Source organism: Cherax quadricarinatus, chromosome 7 (genome assembly GCF_038502225.1).
Source record: "Cherax quadricarinatus isolate ZL_2023a chromosome 7, ASM3850222v1, whole genome shotgun sequence".
In the NCBI taxonomy this organism is placed as follows: Eukaryota; Metazoa; Arthropoda; class Malacostraca; order Decapoda; family Parastacidae; genus Cherax; species Cherax quadricarinatus.
This window is the reverse complement of record NC_091298.1, coordinates 54647593-54671460: the sequence shown is the minus strand read 5'-3', so window position 1 is coordinate 54671460 and position 23868 is coordinate 54647593. Positions and strand designations below refer to the sequence as shown.

The 23868-nt window shown below is 42.5% G+C and overlaps 1 protein-coding gene across 33 annotated transcripts in view; it reads right to left on the bottom strand.

Moving 5' to 3' along the window:
• The window catches only part of LOC128686856 (bromodomain adjacent to zinc finger domain protein 2B), a 709144-nt gene that overhangs the window by 659594 nt on the left and 25682 nt on the right, over nucleotides 1-23868 (bottom strand). For 32 of the 33 annotated variants that reach the window (XM_070082464.1, XM_070082491.1, XM_070082470.1 and 29 more), the window contains exon 2: nucleotides 16359-16870. The gene's annotated coding sequence lies outside the window, so the exon portion shown is untranslated. Of the gene's footprint in view, nucleotides 1-16358; nucleotides 16871-16979; nucleotides 17113-23868 lie in introns of those variants that run through there. The other variant, XM_070082465.1, reaches the window with a different exon arrangement.

Sequence of the window (23868 nt, the reverse complement as noted above, 5' to 3'; positions counted from 1 at the left end):
TTTGTACCCAGGCCAATGGTTTCGAGACTGTTTTTCCCAACTCTCGAAGCCTAGCCTAAGACCAAACTTTATTTTTGACTGCCTTGTCAACCCGGCTGTTGCTACCAACGGCCCACAACCTTACATAGCCAGAATGGAAAATAGTTCCCAGAAGTGGGAAAAAGATGAAACTGAGAAAGGCTGAAGCAGGGCCAAAAAGAAAAAAAAATCACTTTGCTGTTCTTCAGGACGAGTGTGCTTGCTGAATTTTATACAGTGGGGTATAAATTTTTCCACACTGATAGACTGAACAGAAAGAGGCGGAGTTGCAATGTATGTTAGGAAGAAAGGATAGATAGACATGGAATCTGTTTGACAGCAGTTTCTTGAAGGGCATGAAAGGATAATCTTAGGTGTGATTTTTAATTAAGCCCTCAAATCTAGAGTGACCTGTGTAAACTTCTCTGGGATGAAATTGCTCAGGCATCTAGAAATAAACATGTACTTTTAATAAGAGCTGTTAACTTAAGCCAAATTGTTTAGAGCAATTTGACAGTAAATTTAGTAAATTTAGTGTCTAGCGACTTGATTTAAATGACCCTGGACTGCTTTTTAAAACAGTTTGACAGAATTAACTAGAGGAAATAACTTACCGGACTTCTGTCAAACCAGGATTCTACGATAATCTTGCTTGGAGAAAGCAACCACACATCAATTAGTTATAATGTCACGGCATTAAGTTAATTGCGATAGAGTTAAGGACCCCAATTTTCGCACTACAGATTATATGGGGCTGAGGGATTACACGAATTGTGTAGACTGGGGGTAACGAGACTACGGATGATTGAGGGAAGCCTGATAGACAGTGGTGATAGTTGCCAATACATTTTACAAACTGCCCAAGCTGCATATATTTCTAATAGATAATCTAGATCAAGCATGAATGACCCTAAATGGACAAATTCACAAAAACATCTCTTGATTGAAAAATAAGCATTTACAGGCCAATATATTCAATTTATGAGAAGCCAAGCACCTAAATTACTGGGAACGTTCGAAGTCCTTCAATATGCACTCCTAGAAACATATCTGGAGAGATATAAATTATAAGGAGATATATAAATTATAATCTACATCTGGAAAATTCCAGAGGGGCTGGTCCTAAATCTCCACACACAACTTCTTCTTATGAAAAGAAAGAGGTTCCCAGAAGGTGCCAAACACCCCCAGTGAAAAGCAGGGGTGCGACGAATATATTAAAGGGGAAAACTCAATTAATGTGAAGGACAAAGATAATTCAATACTCTCCCTCAAGAGGGATTACCAACAGATCCCTCGCTGTCTTCAAGAGACAACTGGATAAGTTTCTCAAGTCTGTCCCTGATCAATTGGGCTGTGGTGCATACGCTGGAGTTCGTGAGGAAAGAACCAAAAGCTGGTTCATCAGGTCATCCACCGGGAGATCTGATCTTGGACCGGGTCACAGCCCAGATCAGCAGAGCTGTGGTTCGTACGCTGGACTACGTGCGGCCAGCAGTAACAGCCTGGTTGATCAGGCCCTGATCCACCTGGAGGCCTGATCGTGGACCGGGCCGCGGGGGCGTTGATCCCCGGAATACCCTCCAGTTAGACTCCTGGTAAGGAGGGGGCGTTGACCCTCGGAACACTATTCAGGTAGATTTCAGGTAAGACAGGACTCGCAGTAATGAATTAAAGCTGACCAAATTTAGATACAGAAAAGAAATAGGGAAGTATTGATTTGGCCGTGATCCTTCAGGAAGCCTTGACTGGAACCGAGCCACAGGACCGCTCACCCCCGAAACGTCCTTCAGGTAGCGTCATTAAGGCGAAAACCTTGAGCAGCTTTAAAAATATGTTGAACTAGTACATAAGTGTGTGTGAATTGGACCTGCCTAACAAGGGTCACCTGGCCTACTGAAGCGCTCCTTCACTCTTGTTATTTAAAATATGAACTAGTTTCACTATAGTAAATACATAATAAAATGTACGAACAGAGAAGTACCGTAAGTCCATTATAAGCTACACTAGGCTATCCATGCCCTCCCTCCCATACAGTTACTTGTCTAACCTATTTTCAAAGCAGCAGGTACCCAAAGTTGTGATTTTTAAAGCACTGCTTACATATATGTGTGAAAAATATTTGGGTGTAAACAGGATCTGCATTCATGTGGCCTGTAAGACTATGGGTTTCCCTTTGTTCTTGTATTCTCATGTTTGTGTATTAGTCCACGAATGAAGCCAGTCATTAAGGCTATTGAATTCGACTGCTAAGCCAAGAGTCGCTCTGCCGTGATTCTCCACGAGGCCAATGATTACCACATTCTCATCAGTGTTGGTAGAAACCACCGTCTACAGACACACATGCTCACAACTGTGTCTTACCACTCTCCCGCCATAGAACCAACGGTACGACTGAACGGATGTGACGAAGACTCGTGTCATGTAATTTTCCCCCTGAAGAATACAATAACAAACGAAGCCAATTTTAGTTCAAGCTAGCCAGCACCGGGTGCTGCCAGCATCAACAGCCTCATCAACTTGGCCTCTTCTGAGACTGGATCGCGGGGCGATGACCACACAAATTAACTGCAGGTAGTGCGATCATGGCGTAATAGCGCACAAAATACGTGCCAAAGGAATAACTGGCAAAGTGGGGAGATGGATCTTCAACTTCCTAACCAATCGAACACAAAGAGTAGTGGTCAAGAGAGTTAAATCGGAGGCTGCTATAGTGAAGAGCTCTCTCTGTTCCACTAGGCACAGTACTCGCCCCCATTCTGTTCCTCATTCTCATATCAGACATAGACAGAGATGTAACCCACAGCACCGTATCATCCTTTGCAGACGATACTAGGATCTGCATGAGGCTGTCATCTATTGAGGACACGATTAACCTCCAAGAAGATATAAACAAAGTTTTCCAGTGGGCAACGGAAAACAATATGATGTTTAATAAGGACAAATTCCAACTGCTCCGTTAAGGAAAACTGGAGGGGATAATAACTAGAACAGAGTATACTACAAATTCTGGCCATACAGTAGAGCGGAAAAATAATGTAAGGGACCTGCGAGTAGTAATGTCTGAGGATCTCACTTTCAAGGATCACAACAGTGCTACGATCACAAGTGCAAAGAAAATGATAGGATGGATAATGAGAACGTTCAAAACGAGAGATGCCAAGCCAATGATGATCCTTTTCAAATCACTTGTTCTCTCTAGGCTGGAATACTGCTGTACATTAACATCTCTGTTCAAATCAGGTGAAATTGCAGATCTAGAGAGTGTACAGAGAACCTTTACTGCACATATAAGTTCTGTCAAGCACTACTGGGAACGACACATTGATAAATTAGACACATGTGCAACTCTTGGGTATTTTTATTGAGGAAACGTTTCGCCACACAGTGGCTTCATCAGTCCATACAAATGAGAAACTTGAAGAACAGGAGGAGAATGAGGTAATCAGTCCCTCAGCCTTGAGTCGATGTGGTCAGTCCATCAATCTTGAATAGAATACGGCACATGAGCGGAGAAGCAGGTTATAAACCGTAGACAGGAGAGGTGCAGCAGTCGTAGGTGGTGTCACATTTGTCCAATGTGGAAGTAGGTCATGCCCAAGGGGTTTATAAGCTGCTTCTCCGCTCATATGCCGTATTCTATTCAAGATTGATGGACTGACCACATCGACTCAAGGCTGAGGGACTGATTACCTCATTCTCCTCCTGTTCTTCAAGTTTCTCCTTTGTATGGACTGATGAAGCCACTGTGTGGCGAAACGTTTCCTCAATGAAGATACCCAAGAGTTGCACATGTGTCTAATTTATCAATGTGTCGGTTCTGTGAACCATTCATCTACAATCCTGTCAGACACTGCAACTTCTTGGGATCGTAATACTTGGGAATTCTTCACTTGCCTAACCCTTGGGCACAATGGACAAATGTGACACCACCTACGACTGCTGCACCTCTCCTGTCTACGGTTTGAACAATAAAATGGTATAAAATACCGACAGGCTGTTTAGGTAAGACACATATGCAACAGTTAGGTATCTTTATTTCGAAAGGTTTCGCCTACACAGTAGGCATCTTCAGTCGAGTACAGCAAAGTTGATAGAAGCAGAAGAGACTTGAAGACGATGTAATCAGTCCATCACCCTTAAAGTTTTGAGGTGGTCAGTCCCTCAGTCTGGAGAAGAGTATTGTTCCATTGTCTGGAATAATATGTCTACGGTTTATAAGCTGCTTCTCCGCTCATATGCCGTATTCTATTCAAGATTGATAGACTGACCACATCGACTCTAGGCTGAGGGACTGATTACATCATTCTCCTCCTGTTCTTCATGTTTCTCCTTTGTATGGACTGATGAAGCCACTGTGTGGCGAAACGTTTCCTCAATAAAGATACCCAAGAGTTGCACATGTGTCTAATTTATCACTACTGGGAACACTTGGAAGCACTTGACTATTACTCGTTGGAACGCAGGAGAGAGAGATGTATCATAATCTACACTTGGAAAATCCTAGAAGGAATGGTCCCAGGTATACATAAGAACATAAGAAAGAAGGAACACTGCAACAGGCCTACTGACCCATGCGAAGCAGGTCCATACCATCCCCCCGGCCTAGAACAATGATCGAACATTAAAATGGTATAAAATACCGACAGGTTGTTAGGTAAGACACATATGCAACAGTTAGGTATCTTTATTATGAAACGTTTCGCCTACGTCTCACCTCTTGGCGCTATAAAAAGCTCCATCCTGTCACTTCTTCTCCATATTGTTTCATACTATGGAACAATGCTCTTCTCCAGACTGAGGGACTGACCACCTCAAAACTTTAAGGGTGATGGACTGATTACATCGTCTTCAAGTATCTTCTGCTTCTATCAACTTTTCTGTACTTGACTGAAGAAGCCTACTGTGTAGGCGAAACGTTTCATAATAAAGATGCCTAACTGTTGCATATGTGTCTTACCTAACAACCTGTCGGTATTTTATACCATTTTAATGTTCAATCTGTCAGACACTGCAACACAAGGGTATCTTGGTACAGACCTGCAATCAACTTCAACAACTTCCACTAGTGAGAGGGGCTGGATTTGAGAGGGACCTGACCTTTCAACATCTGAGTTCTTACCTCTCCTAGTGGCCTACGTCTCACCTCTCGGCGCTATAAAAAGGCTCCATCCTGTCACTTCTTCTCCATATTGTTTCATACTATGGAACAATGCTCTTCTCCAGACTGAGGGACTGACCACCTCAAAACTTTAAGGGTGATGGACTGATTACATCGTCTTCAAGTATCTTCTGCTTCTATCCACTTTTCTGTACTTGACTGAAGAAGCCTACTGTGTAGGCGAAACGTTTCATAATAAAGATGCCTAACTGTTGCATATGTGTCTTACCTAACAACCTGTCGGTATTTTATACCATTTTAATGTTCAATCTGTCAGACACTGCAACACAAGGGTATCTTGGTACAGACCTGCAATCAACTTCAACAACTTCCACTAGTGAGAGGGGCTGGATTTGAGAGGGACCTGACCTTTCAACATCTGAGTTCTTACCTCTCCTAGTGGCCTACGTCTCACCTCTCGGCGCTATAAAAAGGCTCCATCCTGTCACTTCTTCTCCATATTGTTTCATACTATGGAACAATGCTCTTCTCCAGACTGAGGGACTGACCACCTCAAAACTTTAAGGGTGATGGACTGATTACATCGTCTTCAAGTATCTTCTGCTTCTATCAACTTTTCTGTACTTGACTGAAGAAGCCTACTGTGTAGGCGAAACGTTTCATAATAAAGATGCCTAACTGTTGCATATGTGTCTTACCTAACAACCTGTCGGTATTTTATACCATTTTAATGTTCAATCTGTCAGACACTGCAACTTCTTGGGATCTTAATACTTGGGAATTCTTCACTTGCCTAACCCTTGGGCACAATGGACAAATGTGACACCACCTACGACTGCTGCACCTCTCCTGTCTACGGTTTGAACAATAAAATGGTATAAAATACCGACAGGCTGTTTAGGTAAGACACATATGCAACAGTTAGGTATCTTTATTTCGAAAGGTTTCGCCTACACAGTAGGCATCTTCAGTCGAGTACAGCAAAGTTGATAGAAGCAGAAGAGACTTGAAGACGATGTAATCAGTCCATCACCCTTAAAGTTTTGAGGTGGTCAGTCCCTCAGTCTGGAGAAGAGTATTGTTCCATTGTCTGGAATAATATGTCTACGGTTTATAAGCTGCTTCTCCGCTCATATGCCGTATTCTATTCAAGATTGATAGACTGACCACATCGACTCTAGGCTGAGGGACTGATTACATCATTCTCCTCCTGTTCTTCATGTTTCTCCTTTGTATGGACTGATGAAGCCACTGTGTGGCGAAACGTTTCCTCAATAAAGATACCCAAGAGTTGCACATGTGTCTAATTTATCACTACTGGGAACACTTGGAAGCACTTGACTATTACTCGTTGGAACGCAGGAGAGAGAGATGTATCATAATCTACACTTGGAAAATCCTAGAAGGAATGGTCCCAGGTATACATAAGAACATAAGAAAGAAGGAACACTGCAACAGGCCTACTGACCCATGCGAAGCAGGTCCATACCATCCCCCCGGCCTAGAACAATGATCACCTAGTCAGGTCACTCCCACTTACGGAAGGAGCACGGCACCAGACCTAGTAGCCCAAGCTAGTCAGGTCCAACTCACACCCACTCATGTATTTATCCAACCTATTTTTAAAACTACATAAGGTCTTAGCTTCTAAGACGGTACAAGGGAGTTTGTTCCACTCATCCAAAACTTTATTACCAAACCAGTGCTTTCCTATGTCCTTCCTGAATCTGAACTTTTCCAACTTGAAACCATTGCTGTGAGTCCTGTCTTGGCTGGATATTTTCAGCACGCTATTTACATCCCCTTTATTTATTCCTGTTTTCCATTTATACACCTCAATCATATCCCCCCTAATTCTACGCCTTTCTAGAGAGTGCAGATTCAAGGCCCTCAGTCTATCCTCATAGGGAAGATTTCTGATACATGGGATCAACTTTGTCATCCTCCTCTGTACGTTTTCCAGTGCATTTATATCCATTTTGTAATGTGGTGACCAGATTATTATTATTATAATCAAGGGGAAGCGCTAAACCCGGAGGATTATACAACGCCTGGGGCGGGGGATGTGGAAGGCATTCAGGCTTAATTTGGGGAACTGGAGCACAGATCCAATTCCCTAAATCAAGAGCCCCTCACCAACATCAAGGAACCTTCCTTGAGGGGTGTGGTGACCAGAACTGTGCAGCATAATCTAAATGAGGCCTAACCAAGGATATATAGAGTTGAAGAACAACCTGAAGACTTCTATTATTTATACTTCTTGATATGAAGCCAAGGATTCTGTTAGCTTTATTGCTAACACTAATGCACTGTTGTCTTGGTTTCAGATTACTACTAACCAGAACTCCTAAATCCTTTTCGCAATCAGTAGTATTAAGATCTACACTATTCAGTTTATAAGTGGCATGGTTATTGTCCTGTCCAACATTTAGCACTTTGCATTTGTCTATATGAAACTGCATCTGCCACTTCTCCGACCACTGCATCAGTCTATTCAAATCATCCTGGAGTGCACTAATGTCCTCAATAGAATGAACTGGACGGCCTATTTTGGTGTCAGCAAATTTGCTTATGTTGCTATTTATTCCCTCATCTATATCGTTTATGTAAATTGTGAATAACAAGGGGCCCAACACTAACCCCTGTGGAACACCGCTTGTGACGTGCCCCCATTCTGATTTCTCCCCATTTATGCAAACTCTTTGCTACCTATTTGTCAACCACGCCTCTATCCAGGAAAAAAATTCTCCTTTTCCGTGTGCCTAAGTTTCCTCAAAAGTCTCTGATGTGGAACTCTATCGAAAGCCTTACTGAAGTCCATATACACAATATCATATTCATTACCATGATCTACCTCCTCAAACACCTTAGCGAAAAAAGTTAGTAAATTCATAAGACAGGAACGCCCCTAAGTAAAACCGTGTTGAGATTCATTTTAACAGTTTATGCCTATCAAGATGGCTACGAATTGCCTCGGCAATTATTGATTCCATAAATTTTCCCACTATGGAGGTAAGGCTTATTGGTCTATAGTTTTGAGTTTTGCTACTCCCAGAGCCTGGTCCTGGGTCAGGCTTGTTTGGTGTTTGCCTGGTCAACGTGGCTGCTACTGCTGGAGGCCCGCAGGACCTATCCTTCACAGCCTGACTGATCTGGCACTTGAAGATAACTGTCCGGTTTCCTCTTTCCAGCTTGTACATTTTCACCCACATCTCTCACTCCAGTATAAATTTAAAACAAAATGTACAATACTGTGACTAGAACAACACACAAATAACCCGCGCATAAGAGAGAGGAGCTTAGGACGACGTTTCGATCCGACTTGGATCCGACTTTCCATATCAGTATTTCCCTTACTTTTTACAGGTACACTAACAGAATGGTCAAAGTCGGACCGAAACGTCGTCGTAAGTTCCTCTCTCCTATGTGTGGGTTGTGTATCACTCCAGTATGTTATGGCAGTGTGCAGATTTGGGACTAGCCCTTAAGTACTTTTCATATATATATATATATATATATATATATATATATATATATATATATATATATATATATATATATATATATATTATCATGTATCTCTCGCTCCTCTGCTACAGCGAGCACTTACTTAGGACTCTGCAGAACTCCCAGTAATTTAATTAAATGTTTTATTGGCTCTATGCCGGCCGTAAGTGATCTGTCAGCTCTGATATCTTTCCTGTCCTGAACGAAGCCATCAACAATAAACAACGCTTTGAACGAGAGAACAAGCGATTTGAAAAGTATCACCACTGGCAGTATTTCCCTTGCTTTTAAAATTCTCAGTATCCACTCCGTCATTTTCTTGGACGTCGTAATATTTGCTCTATAGCGGTCTTTAAAAGAAAGAGCAACTGACAATTACTCCCAGGTCTTTCACGTGATCCTTTCACAGTGTCCCCTTTTGAGTTCTTCATTTTTCCATATCTTAAGCGGCTGGAACTTGTCACCACTGAATGTCACGTTTTTCTCCACTGCCCACTGGAAAACTTTGCTTGTATCTTCGTGCCAGCTACCCACGGGGGTATACTAGACAAGATAGCCATCATCACAACCTGGCTTATCTGGTACTTCTTGTAGGATGTGGGCCAGCCTGGTCCGGGACAGGGCCACGGGGGCGTTGACCTTCAGAACACTCCCCAGGTAGATTTTAGGTAGCCTCGTTGAACAGGGTACCGCTGCAGGCATTTTGATCATGAGTTAGGAAGGGAGAAGACAAACATTACATAATTTACATTTTAATAAAATCTATGAAATGCTTGGCAAACAGGTGGTGCACTGACTAAAAGCAAGCTTCTTTAAAACAAGGTTTCATCCACAATTGGGCTTTAACAAAACTTTACTGTGGGTGAAGACTTAATCAGTATGCGTCGTTGATTCATCAATTTTTGGCTTCTGTTATTTTCTACCTGTATTATGCATCACGGAATATGGCGTTGAAGCGACTTGAAAGCAGGAATATAGATCACAACACATGCAACCTACCTTGTCAAGAGGTATGAAGCAAACCTGATCAAGATAAGGAACCAACCCCAATAAACATAAAGCAAGCCTAGTAAAGAAACACGGAGATATGGAGCAAAAGACAGAAAAAACCTGGTCGAGATACGGAACGAAGCTGGGCAAGTAATATGGAACGAACCAGATCTTCATTGTCACTCAGGCCATCGAGGATGAGGGCTCCTGGTATACAATCCAACCCTACTCCAGGTAAACACGGGCGAGGCTACAATATCGGTTCACACTTCACAATTTACATAACGTGGGCAAGCTAGCCACAACTGGCGTCCTCTGAGTACAGCCGGCAGGTGTCGCTATCAGTTGTACCTTCTGTTGCACTGTTAATATATGTGTGGGGGAGGGGGAGAGGTGAGGGAAGTGGTTGGGGAGTAAGGGAATGTGGGGAGTGGTGTGTGTGTGTGTGTGTGTGTGTGTGTGTGTGTGTGTGTGTGTGTGTGTGTGTGTGTGTGTGTGTGTAAGACTACAGGTTATAGTGTTGTGTTCGGTGTAGTGTGGTCAGAGAGAGAGAGAGAGAGAGAGAGAGAGAGAGAGAGAGAGAGAGAGAGAGAGAGAGAGAGAGAGAGAGAGAGAGAGAGAGAGAGAGAGACAGAGACAGACAGACAGACAAGAGTGATGAGTGGTAGTCGTGTGTATAAAGTGAAATGGTGGAAGCAACAATAGTGGCAAAGGTAGTGGTGTGGGGAGAGTACGTGAGCACGACCTGGGGCAGCTTACCTACAAGACCTGACCTACCACCACTACTAGCAACGACCCTCTTAATCACACATCCTGCAGCCTGCCCACACAAGCGCCCTCTCAGGCACCTGCTAATAAAATTTACGTTTTAGGGGTGTAGGATTCACAATATATCCTAGCAAATAAGAGAAATATCAAGCCCTTTATTTCACGAAACAAAATACAGGCGTTATTTTTCAGCGTAAGCAGTCTTTCTTTTAACACAGGTAAAAGAACAAACCTGTGACTGAAACAAGTTTCTTTTGTTTGTGAAATACATTAGTCATGTGAGATGGTGACGAATGTAGTGTGTCCTGTGACTGTCACATTAGTTGGTATCATGTGCCAAGCTCCCACTGAGTCACAAGACTAAAAAATGTAGTGTGTGTACTCACCTATATGTGGTTGTAGGGGTCGATTCACAGCTCCTGGCCCCGCCTATTCGCTAGTGTGTGTGTGAGAGAAAGAGAGAGGGGGGGGGGGGTTCTGAGTTGGTGCAACGTACAACTGTGCCATTCTCAGATTACTGCGAAGTGACTGAATTAATGTTGCCCTCTTGATACATGTCAACAAGCCTTGTTTCTCTCTTCTATTGCTGCTGCCTGTAGAAAATTGTCCCCACATGATTCCTTTTCCTCAAAACAATTACTCCGCAGTAAAGATACATTCCTTAATGTTGCTTCATAATCCATTTCCCCCACACTTCGTTCATATTTCATATCCTAATCTCGCTCTATAAATCCTCCAAGAACTTTTTTTTTTCTTTTTCTGCAGGTTTCCTCCAATCACAGTGAGACACGGAGGGAGGACCCCGCACACTTGCCTAGCCTCTCTCTCCCTCGCCCGCTGCCACCTACTACTGCATCTTCTAAATTCAAAATGTCTTAATCAAGTTCTTGTATAATTATGGACGTCGAAATGGGGCTACAGAATTCGTAACTGTGACAAGCCTCGTGATTCTACTATAACCGTTGGGTTAATAACATACTAACGAAAAAAAGGCCACGTCAAGATAGCTTTTTTTAAACTACATTAATTTACTGAAGAATCCCGACGATCAAATGGCATCAGTGAATTCCCATACAAAATTTTCCATTGATTACCACAATGCATACACGTTAGCAAGATTAGCTCTACAAGTGTAATAATGTTTCTGCCATACATAGTCACACCCGCTTTAGCGCCCCTCGTAACTACCTCGCCCAGCCTCGCTTTTTTCCCCCCGGAATTTACACTGTACCTCATGGTAGCCTGCATGAACACACCTCCTGCACTGGAACACAACAATGAGCCAGAGCTTTAGCCTAACAGGATTTTGACTGGGGGTTGCCGTGGTCTCCTCAGCTATATGAGTTGGAATCAATAACTTCGCTTATGGCCTGGCCAGGCATTGTCTCCCCCGGCGCCAGTGTAGCGGGGTGGCCAGGACTGAAGAGGGCGGTGTAGCGAGGTTGCGCCAGTAGGTGTGCTGGTGCTTGTGTGACTGTTGTCGCTGATACCAACTGTGCTGGTTAGTGTTATTGCCACTAGATGCGTCACTGTTTTACTGCTCTCCTTGTCCCCTTGTATATGCTACCTCACGTGATTCTTTCTCGAAAATTGTCAGTCAGGAAAGAATGGGTGGGGAGGATGTCGATGATAATGAGTAGGTTTACTATCGACAATACAAGTTTAGCTTTTAAGGCTGGTTGGTAGGAGCGAGGTGTGGTGGTACTAGCAGGACCTTTTGAATACCGTTTTGTCATAGCAATTCTAGAATGCGTAGGAGCCCCTGCCTTAATATTGCTCTAAAAAGTAACCTGAGGACGCCCAATTAATTAGTCACTGGTATGTCGACTACGTGACACACTTGTGACCCGGTCACGAACCATGCTTCCTTGTTAGGGTCAACACTGTAAATCACCTGTACATTAACAAAAAATATATACACCTCTGAATATATAACTGTTATTCAAGTAGAGAAAAATATTGCTATATATTCGCATATAAATTATCGCAGCCATTGAACAAACCACACATCGTATATACCCTCTTTACAATTTGTTCCCTAATGTAACCACAGACAAGTTTGCTGTTTCACTTCAATATTTCTGATCATACCGAAAACACGAACGAACGTAACCAGTAAAAAAGAAGAGAGAAGATGTATTATTCTTCCTAAGAGCAACAGCAGGGTAGTGGTACGGGCGCGTCCCATCAGACCTTTGTTTGATGAAGTACACAGCGAGGAGCACCATCTGGATGACGCTCTAGCTGTTCTGGCGGCCTACCAACATTCCACTGTCATATTTCCTCGCCGGCTGAACCACCACCTCCTTGGATGGTGCAGCAAGAGCAGCATCTGTGTGTGTATGTGGTCGTACCTAGTCAAAGTTCTCTGATGCGTTCAATTTCAACTGCTGAGCATAAACAAGGAAGGTGAAACCAGCCCGAACTCCACTCCCCACCTATCTACACCCACGCATGATGACTCATCCAGAGTATACGTGGAGCTTTACAACACGCGCGCGAGCACACAGGCATTAAGAAGGGTCAGGAGCTGAGGCTCGACCCCCGCCACCACGAATGAGTACGTATTTGAGTATACACGCAATCACAGCAAGTCACACATTATTCACCATATGGCGAATCAATACAGGAGTTAAGAAGTTTTGTGCAAATGAGGCCTTCGTTCCACAATGTGACTAATATACAAACGACGAAAACTTTTCCACACGTTCAAATTATAGGTTTAACCTTCAGGGAGGCCGATGAGCCCATCCCACTCAACGTCGAGGTTAGACGCAATGTACTTGGTGAAAATAGTTTAATGTCGTTCTTACAAGCCTCCAACCACTTTTTGCAAGCGTCATGGAATGCCAATGAAGAGGTCAAATGTCACCCACTGAAACTTCTTTTCCGTAAAAAATGCTACTCTAACACTACATTGCCTAATGTGATTGGCACAGTTCTCTTGTTAATGGTGAATGCCTCGTGATTACAATATTAATGACAAATGGAAATAAGCAATGTTTGGCTTTACTGGGTCATCCTTGGTTAAATCTACATAAAAGTATTTTTAAGATGGCTATGGCATGTATTCCCTTCAATACCATTATAAAAATTGTTTGTGCTATATATACAAAACCTAAATAAAAATTACTCAAAAAATGTACATAAGCATACAGAGCTCGTTCTGAAATTTAATATCGTGCAGTGGTCTTCGAAAATTACGTAATTACCTGCTTTTAACTGTGGTACCAATATCTGTGTACCTGGAGGTTATTCCGGGGATCAACGCCCCCGCGGCCCGGTCCATGACCAGGCCTCCCGATGGATCAGGGCCTGATCAACTAGGCTGTTACTGCTGGCCGCACGCAGTCCAACGTACGAGCCACAGCCCGGCTGATCCGGCACTGACTTTAGGTATCTGTCCAGCTCTTTCTTGAAGGCAGCCAGGGGTTTATTGGCAATTCCCCTAATGTTTGATGGGAGGCTGTTGAACAGTTTTGGGCCCGGCGTATGAACACACGTTAATCTCTATTGTAGGGATTAATGTATTTTCACTGATGATGCACAAGTGAAATGCAGCCTGAATGACTCTTGCATTAGATAGCCTTTAAACATAAACCGGAACCAAGGCAAAGGATGACGTAATTAGCCTTCATTGCTTCTTTACCTATAAAGACATAGAACCTAAAACACAATATGAATGTGCAATTCGCATCTTCATCAAGCAACTGACAAGCATGCGATAGGTGCAGGAAAGTAATGCTGGCGACCTACACTGTACTAAACCAGTCACACAGATTTTAGTCTATGTGGGAACACACTACCCCTCGCTCTGTGCACACGGACTGGAGGGGAGGGAGGAGGGAAAGAGTGCAGTTTAGCTTGTAGTGGAGTTGAGAACACCACACGACCCCACTCGCCTTGAATTCACAAACATTATGTCAGTTCCAGGCTGAGTTGATGACATCAGCTGTTTGGTACAACTTTCAAATGTTTCTTATGCATACATATGGTGCTAAACTTAAAGTATTCAGTATGCTGTACTCTTTTAAAATGAAAAAAAATATTACACACATACACACACACATATTATATATATATATATATAAATATATATATATATATATATATATATATATATATATATATATATATATATATATATATATATATATATATATATATGTTATAAAGGCCTACCAAACCTATGGCTAACAAACTAAAACATAATACCAGTAATAGCATAAGAAAAACTATAAGAAAAATGGCAGCATTAGCGTGTGACAGGTTTTAGAGTGGGCGCGCCAAGAGCAGTCTCCCCCAGCTGCCTCTCGCCCGCCATCCCTCCTTCCCAAGCGAGAACCATCATGGTGTCGGGCCCCGAAAATTCCTCACCCAACATGGCCGTGCGCATCTCGGTCCTCATTTTTCCCAGCAACCCGCATCACCCACCACCACTGCCGCCGCCGCCACCTACTCCGCCTCTTCCAACCCAAGCCGTCCTAACCCCCACTCTCTCTCAACGCCCAGCCACCCAGCCCCTGGTCCACCACCCGGCCAACCAACCCACCTTTGTTACTACAGGGACTGCTGGCGTCCTAGTACATGGGACCTCAACGGATGCTCAAACGCTTCCTGGCAGTGTACGCAACTACCATCGCCCTTAAGGAACTGCAGACTCTGAGGTACTTCGACTGCCCGAGCCCGAGCCGGATAGTCTTATACACCCGCTACCTTGTGGAGGTGTTACCCGCAGTTGGTGCCCCAATGCAAGTATTGTCATATGTATGATACAAAATATAACCCTAATGAAAATAAAGTATAATGACTTTCTTGGGTTATCCTTCCTTAAAACCTTTCCTCATTGTAAGTTTATCTAGATTGTATAACAATGTAAACACTAAGGAAAAAACTGCACCAATGATTTTAACCTAAACGAATTTAAGTATATAACTAACAAAGGTTAATGCAGCTGCTGCCCTTGCTGTTGCTGCTGCATTAGGACACAATTCTCAACCTACCAGCCCTCACGTCAATCACTGCGGGTACTACAAGTATAAACACTATATTTAATATTCGTGCATTTTCTTCAAGGTGCCTTGATAATGAAGGATTCTTGATCCAAGGAAGTGGAGCTACTATCCTCTTCCTTGGATCAAACCTAATTGCCTCCCACCTCCCATTCCCCAGGCGCTCTTAACTCCCACGAACACAATTCGACTGCTTTCCCGTATTTAAATTTATTAAAATTATTGTCGAGCACTAATCTACACTAAACTTCAACTATGTTGTTGGATAACCCGTGATTATATTTTATTAAGTCATCTAGTTACCACCTGGGTAACTATAAATCTATTTACTTCTATGTATATATATATATATATATATATATATATATATATATATATATATATATATATATATATATATATATATATATATATATATATATATATATATATATATATATATATAATGTATATATGTGTGTGTATTTGCTACTTTTTTAAATCAAAACCCATTCTGTAAGTTGTAGTGCAACGTTGTAGTTACAGATCCAGGAAATGTATCCTAATCACATCTCAACAGTTATATGCACCAAGATGCATACTGCATATCTGCAGATATATACTTGAATGTATAATTTAATCCTAAACACTACTCTAATTTTAATTACAGCGAGTAACATATGCTGGATGGTAGTATCTAGGTGGATTACGGCCTTAAGGAATCTTATGTAAGTTGTACATTAAACCCAGCAGCGCTGTATAGCCCTTGTGGTTTAGCGCTTCTTTTTTATTATAATAATAATATACATTAAACCCGACAAACCAACATCATAAGATTTTCACTTTCCAATTTGACCTTTCTCCCGTACCTCACTACTCACTCTTCGTACTGGAGGCTGAAAATAAAATAAAATAAAATAAAAACATGATAATTACACAGTACAAAAAACAATGACACTTACCTCTTTCATATCCGTAGCGACGCCGTAAAATCCAGTTGTGTTGTCTTGTGAATGATAAGTTCCATTCTCAGAGCACTTAGGTTAAAAAAAATCACTTCAAGTAATGCCAATACATTTTTTTCTTTCCAATTCACCTCATTAATTTTCACTATTCAACGTGGCACTTTCGGTTTTGTTGCGAGTTGCACAATTGCAGTGGCAGAGCAGCGATGCGTTCCACATTAGTCCATCTTCACACTGTAACGCACACTCACTAAGGCCTTTAATTACTCCACGTAAACACAGGTGCCTCTCTCTATCTCTTTCCTCCTGCTATATAACACCACTTCACTATTCAGCTCTCCAGAATGAGCTTCATTTGGCTAGAGATAACACGGTGGAATGACAAGGCTTCCAGGGCAGGAAGTTACACAATGGAGGCGCCAGAGTTATGAGAACTTCCACATCAGTCGATCTCTGCACACACTAGAATCTTGATGAAGTGAACAAACTTTTTTCAATTTTATATATAACTGCAGGGAGGGGGAAGAAAGGTTGGATAACGAAGTGTAATATCGGACAAATCCAATGTATTACGCCAACAAGCAAACTGCCTCCAGGTACAACGGGTAGTTATTATACCTTTAATATAATGAAGAGGGGCGAGGATGGAGAGTGTAGTGTGTGTGGTGGAGGAGCTGCCGTTGGCAGAAGCACCCCACAAGTAGGTAATGCCATGGCGACAACACGACGTCAATACACCAGGCTGGGACCCCACTACCACCCTCCTGCTGCTGCTGCTGCTGCTGCTGCTGCCGCCGCCGCCGCCACCATCGCTCCTGCTGCTGATGCACTCACCCCGCACCATCACGCTCAGGAAGGAAAAAAACTATTCCCCGCCCGCCACCCCCCTTCCCTACAAACACACGAGCTGGCGCATTTCACACTGACCATTTTTCAACTCAAACTAATTTTTACGGTGTAAAATTAACGTCAGACGAAACTGGGACCTAGCATTTCATCTACTGTCCATTTTAACAAAGCACACACACACAAAAAATACAAACGAAATAACTGATATTACTACATGCAACGGTGTCTTTTACCTATCCTCGCAGAATAGCTCATGCCTCAATTAAGTGTACCCACAGATGGACAACTATTATATTCAACACTATTAATATTTAAAGCTAAACTCACTAATAACACGTTATCCGACGACTTTGGATACAGCGACAGCAAGACAGCAAGGGTAGGTAGAGATGAGGTACACGAGCCCGGCGAGCATGACCCAATAATTACATAGCTGACGCCAGCTAGGGAAAAGTGGTGTGTGAGGCGGAAACTGAGGCTATAGTCTGGGTTACCTGTCACCCACCGCGGAGCCTCACCGCCCTACAACACTTTATCCTCCTTTCCCCTTCCACAATTTGGACGTTATCTCGTGCTCCCTGTATAGCTGCTCTCAAAAGTGTTATCGTGCAGTGGGTAATGATGTTGCTCAGAGCGCTGTGGTGGCGTTGATAACCCTGCCTCCCTCCCACTCCCTCTCCCCTGAAATTACAAGATAGCACACACACCACACCACATGATATCGAGTAACAACAATGTTGACCCCGCTGGCTCGGTGGCCAGCAAATTTGCTTTTGCTAATTTGGTGCACATTTCACTGCTTCTGGTTCAAATGAAGTTCCAAAGGTGATCTAATAACTACACCCCAACGGATATAAGTCACTTTGTCTGACTTTTATGGGTTATCCTAGGTAATCTACATATATGCTGCTATATATGATAATTTATGTAAATGTATTTATGTGTACCTGTACATAAATAAACTTACTTAACATTTTAAGTCAAGGTAAACAGCATGCGTTCTTCAAGGGGTTACCATGATACCGGTTGTTTTAAAGGACTTTGATCCAATAAACTGGTTCTACCCTTCCCTTCTTAAGACAAACCCTGAATACCTCCTATTCCATATGAATATAATAAGAATAAACATACTTGGCAGTGGGGTGCATAAGAACCCATGCCAAAGTGGACTTCAATAATAGGAAACACCCCTTTCCCCCTGCCAACCTTACAAAGGAGAGTGGCAGACTGACATGCTTAGAAAAGTAACAAGGGGAAAATATACGGGGGTTAAAACCACAGATGTAACACAGGGATGTAAGGAAATACTTTCTTATCTGAGGGCAGCAGAGAATTGGTATGAATTGAATGTAAAATGACAGAGGCAACTTTCATACAGTATTATGAGGCCAGGAATCAGTAATGCCAGTCGATGAAACTTAAAATGGCTAGACCAAGAGCCAAAACTTGAGCCATTCAAACACAAATAAGGGAGTACAAAAGCGAACAAAAACAAACACACGTGTTGCACGAGACGTACTATTTATGTAAAAATACACAGTTCACGCATACTCTCTCTTTCTCTCTCTCTCTCTCTCTCTCTCTCTCTCTCTCTCTCTCGCTCTCTGTCTTTCCGTGTGGAATTACTAACACACTAAATCTCACATTGTCATTTGAAATTAAATAGCAAAATCAAAGTTGATTAAAAACTAGAAGAAAAACACATGGCATAGATTATTTAACATCAGTGATGTCTTGAGACGCAACGTAAGGCAAGCAAGCATACTCTTCCCTTCATTGGCTTGATGCCAATGTATGGAATGAGTTTCGAGAGTTCTTCTACTCCCAGAGCCCGGCCTTGATCCAGGCTTGTCTGGTGTTTTCCTGGTCAACCACACTTGCTGCTGGCAGCCTGCTGGCCCACATATCCTTCACAGCCTGAGTGATCGGGCACCTGATGGAGATACTTGTCTAGTTTCCTTTTGAAGACTTTTACATTTGTCCCGGCAGTGTTTCTTGAATTGGAACAACTTTCCCTTTGATTACCTACTATTTCCAAGATGGAGGATGAACCTTACGGATTTAGCGCTTCTTCATTAACAAAATATTAAAAGTATAATAACCTCCTTCCCAAAAGGGAGCCGAGACACTGAATAAAGTTGGCAAAAATGCAATACCACTCTCACTCTCACTGTTCCATCTCACTCAGTCTTTTCCCTTCAACCTACTTTACTCCTTCCCTATCCATCCCTCTCACCCTACCGCAATTCCTTCCACCCCACTATCCCTTCCACCCCCATCCTACTTTCCCTTCACCCCCCTCCCAATCCCACTTTCCCTTCACCCCCCTTCCAATCCCACTTTCCCTTCACCCCCTCCCAATCCCACTTTCCCTTCACTCCCTCTCCCAATCCTACTATCCCTTTCTTTCCCTACCCCATCCCACTATCCCTCTTCTCATCATCACACTAGTCCTACTTCCCATCCCCACTTCACCTCTCACGTTCCTCACTCCACTCTATCCTAATCCATCCCTCTCCTCCCGATCCCACTCTTCCCTCACCTTTCCCATTATCTCTCCTCTTCCCATCCCACAGTCCCTCCATCTATCCCGTTCTTTTCCCATCACACTCTATCCCTTCCCCATCCCATCCAATTATCCTAGAACTGTGACCCATCGAAAACAACCACCACCGATATAGGTTAGGAACAGCCCGTTATTAGTGAGATCATATACCTTTGATGAGTTTCGAGAGTCTTTCTACTCCCGGAGCCCGGCCATGGGCCAGGCTCGTCTAGGATTTAACTACGGCCATTATTAAAGACAGAGGTGCAGCAGACAAAGATACACACATAGATGTAAACAGAGCACAAATACTGTATATATGATACAAAAATATAAAGAGATACAAAATAGAGCAAAGACATACACAAAGGATGAGATAAAGATATGAGAAAGGAACAGAAACAGGTACACAGGAGAAAACACACACATACACAAAAAAGGAGGCATACACACACACACAGAAGACACAAATACATAGAAAACAGACACACAAGAGGAGCAGGTAAACAGAGCAGACATAGATAAACAAAGCAGACAGACACACAAGCAAACTGACCATCACTGCATAAGTGAACAACTCAAGGATTTTTCAAGTCTTCCAGAAAAAAAATATTACACTAAAAATCATACAATAAACGACAATATAATACAGAAATAGCGAATAAATGCTTTCGGCCTGGTCACAGACCAGGCTGCGGGGTCGTTGACCCCCAAAACCCTCTCCAGGTATACAATCTAGCCTAAATTACTACATCGGTTAATTTCTCAACGTTTCGTTTTTTTAAACAATGTTTCCTTTCAGTTACGGATGGTTATATTTGAGAACATTAACGTCCAAAAACGTACGAGGAGTTACTGTGTAACATCATTTGAGGAGCGTTACAAGTACCTTTACCTTGGGTGTACCTTTGACGGGTTTCAAGAGTTTTCCCACTGCCAAAGCCCGGCCCTGGGCCAAACTTGTCTGGTGCTTGCCTGGTCAGCCAGGCTGTTGCTGCTGGCGGCCAGCTGGCCCACATATCCATCACAGCTAAGTTGCTCCGGTACTTGGTAGAAGACTTCTACACTTATTCCCGGCAGTTTCTGACATATAATGGTAAGACGATAAAATCTGGGACCACAGGTAGACTCCAGGTAGACATGTTGACGCATGACGCACACGGATCTGGAGCATTCATGTGAATACAATAATAATCCTCACGTCAAGAAATGACTCATGAGGGTTTAGCGCCCTCTGTGAATATAAGATGAATGCTACATTAAACCTGAAGAAAATCACTACGTTACATCACGTCAAAATTGTTAATACTTTTACATTCAAGAGGGACACTACGCCCGTATGGGTCACAGCGACTAGGGAACGGAGAGCTATCACACAGGACCCAGGAAGAGGAGGTTAGCTCCAATTCCTTAGATCAAGAGTTCTTCAGTGGAGCACAATGTCTACCGCTTTAGAGAAGAGAGCAAAGGTGCTGGAACACCTTTAATTGAGTCAACGAAAAATAAGAAAGTGAATGATTTAAGTGGCGAGGCAAACTCCATACACAACTTGAGCAGTTAAGTGTGCACATACATTTAACAAACAAGAACGAAATTTAAAAAAAAGACGGGTGGTTTACGTCTGGCAGGCGGAGCACATCAAAACATTGCACGGGTAAGACACACGTGCAACAGTTGGCTATCTTTATAAAGATACCCAACTGTTGCACATCTTACTTATCAACTTGCCGGTATTATATACCATTTTTAAAACGCTCAACACTGGACACTGGACGTAACACCGATCGCGTAACTAAAAGTACTCGGGTAGACAATATGGCACATATAAAAGTAGGTAAGTAACCACGTTAGAAAGTACGGTTGGTAAGGAAGGAGATAGGTATGTTAGGAAACAGCAGGTAGGTACAGAGGCAGGTAAGTAGGGAGACACGTAGGAAGGTATGTAGACAGGTGAATAAAGAGGAGGGTAGGTAAGGAGACCCTCAGGTAGATACAGAGGCAGGTAGGTATGGATGGGGACAGGTGGGTAAGGAGAGACGAAGGCGAGTAACGAGGAACAAACAGCTATGCAACTATTCCAGTAAAGTAAGGTAAAGAGACACGTCCACTGGTCCTTAAAACAACGTTGGTTCTGTGTTAAGCCAATTTCCCCAAATAGACTACGCTATCTGAATGACTTACACGGGTAGAAACGCTAAATCCGTATGGGTCATACAACAGGATGATGAAAACATAGAATCTAGGTCTGGAGGAAGATTGTAGCAGGTTACAGGGAAAATATTTATTCAGAACCTTGAATTTAATGAGAATTCTTAATAAATAGCGAATTTTTGCAGCATTACAAGAATTGTCCTTCTGCTGGTTAAAGGCTTTTGATCCATGGAACTTGAGATAACCTCTCAGGCACTGCATGACCATTATGGATTGAGCGCTCCTCAATATATAACAAAACCGGGATGTATCATGAGAAACGTGTACAGACTGTAATAGCTTAATGGGCCAGCTGGCCGCTAACAGCAACAACCTGGATGAATAGACGCAATTAACATGAATGCCTGACCTCAGGCAGGCCTGCAAGGATAGAATCTTCAAAACTAGTCACAGGCATTTTATACAGTAACAAAAGTGTAAATATGGAAAGAAGCAGATCATCCTCTTAATAACAGTGTTTCACTGTTACTAAGACAGTTAAATGGATGACGGTTTAACCAATTCTAAACAGTAATAATTTGGCATACCTTTCAACTGTGTTCCATGAGTTCCAGTTTTTTTTTTTATTCGCCGGTATTCTCCCGGCCCGGGTCTTTTCCAAGTAGTGGTGACCCGGCCTTGGCTCCCTATCTGGGGAGTGTCTCGAGACCTAAATCTCCCATGGGAGGAGGTACAAGTACCCCCTCATCTTTGGGACCAACTGTCCCCAGACCTAGCCACAGTCCCCGCCCTCACGGGGCTTGTAGGGAGAAGCTAGGCCTCTGGTCTGCCATCTGCCCCGCCCCAAAGGGGGTCTATTCGCGCGTCAAAACTTTTTATCGCCTTCATTTATATTTCATTTATTAACGTTACGGTATATTATAATTATTTTTTTATTGAGAGAGACGACACTATACTTGCTAAACGTAATGTAATTTTACCAAAGCTAAATAATGTATATCGAGAAATTTGTTGCAAATCGTATGAGAAATTCTTACAGAATTTGCGAGGATGAGCTGGACGTAAAGGATGGTTTGGGTTACCTCATTCTGAGCCAAGTTGGTGCAACAACCCGAAAAGATGAAAGACAGTGAAAATTGTGTGAGGATGAAGTTAAACATTCGGGCATTAGACATTAGACTGCGACATAATATATAAATATTTTCATTCATATTTATAAACACCGTAATTAATATCATTAACATTTACAAAATGAAGAACTTTCTGACTCAGGTACTGATAATTTGTAAATGGAGAAATTCTTCACAGGTACAAGAGGCAGGGTCAGAGGTGACAGAACAAACATGTTCACTCACACAAGATGATTGCTACTGTATATTAATGTCAGTATATTCACTCACAGGATTACCGACGCTGTTCTAGAATGTACACCTACACGAGTGGTAAAGCCACATCAATTCGCAACTCTGTACAAAATTAAAAAAAAAAACTACGACTGTAACCTTTAAGTAAATATTATTATTATTATTATTATTATTATTATTATTATTATTATTATTATTATTATTATTATTATTATTATTATCACTAACCTAATAGTGGTCATACTGAGCCTAGAAGATGGGAGGCAAAGGATTACTCTAATGAAGGTGGAGATAGGTGGAATTCCTTGGAATAAAGTCCCTGCTTCACTTCCTTTGAGGGATGGTAGACATGTGCGTAGGAAAGCTGGTGGGAAGATACACGGACACGCTAGCAGGCAGACAGCTAGCTGAGTGGACATGTAAATTAGTAGGTTGACAGACAGGCAGGACACGCAATTAATCGCACGATAGATAGGTAACGCGTAGGTAAGAGGATACGTTGGTAAATGGAAGCAGAGGTAAGGCAGTAAAAGCTAGCCACATAAATCAGTAGACATCATCACATGAACCAGTACAGGCAACACCTCCCCAACTACCT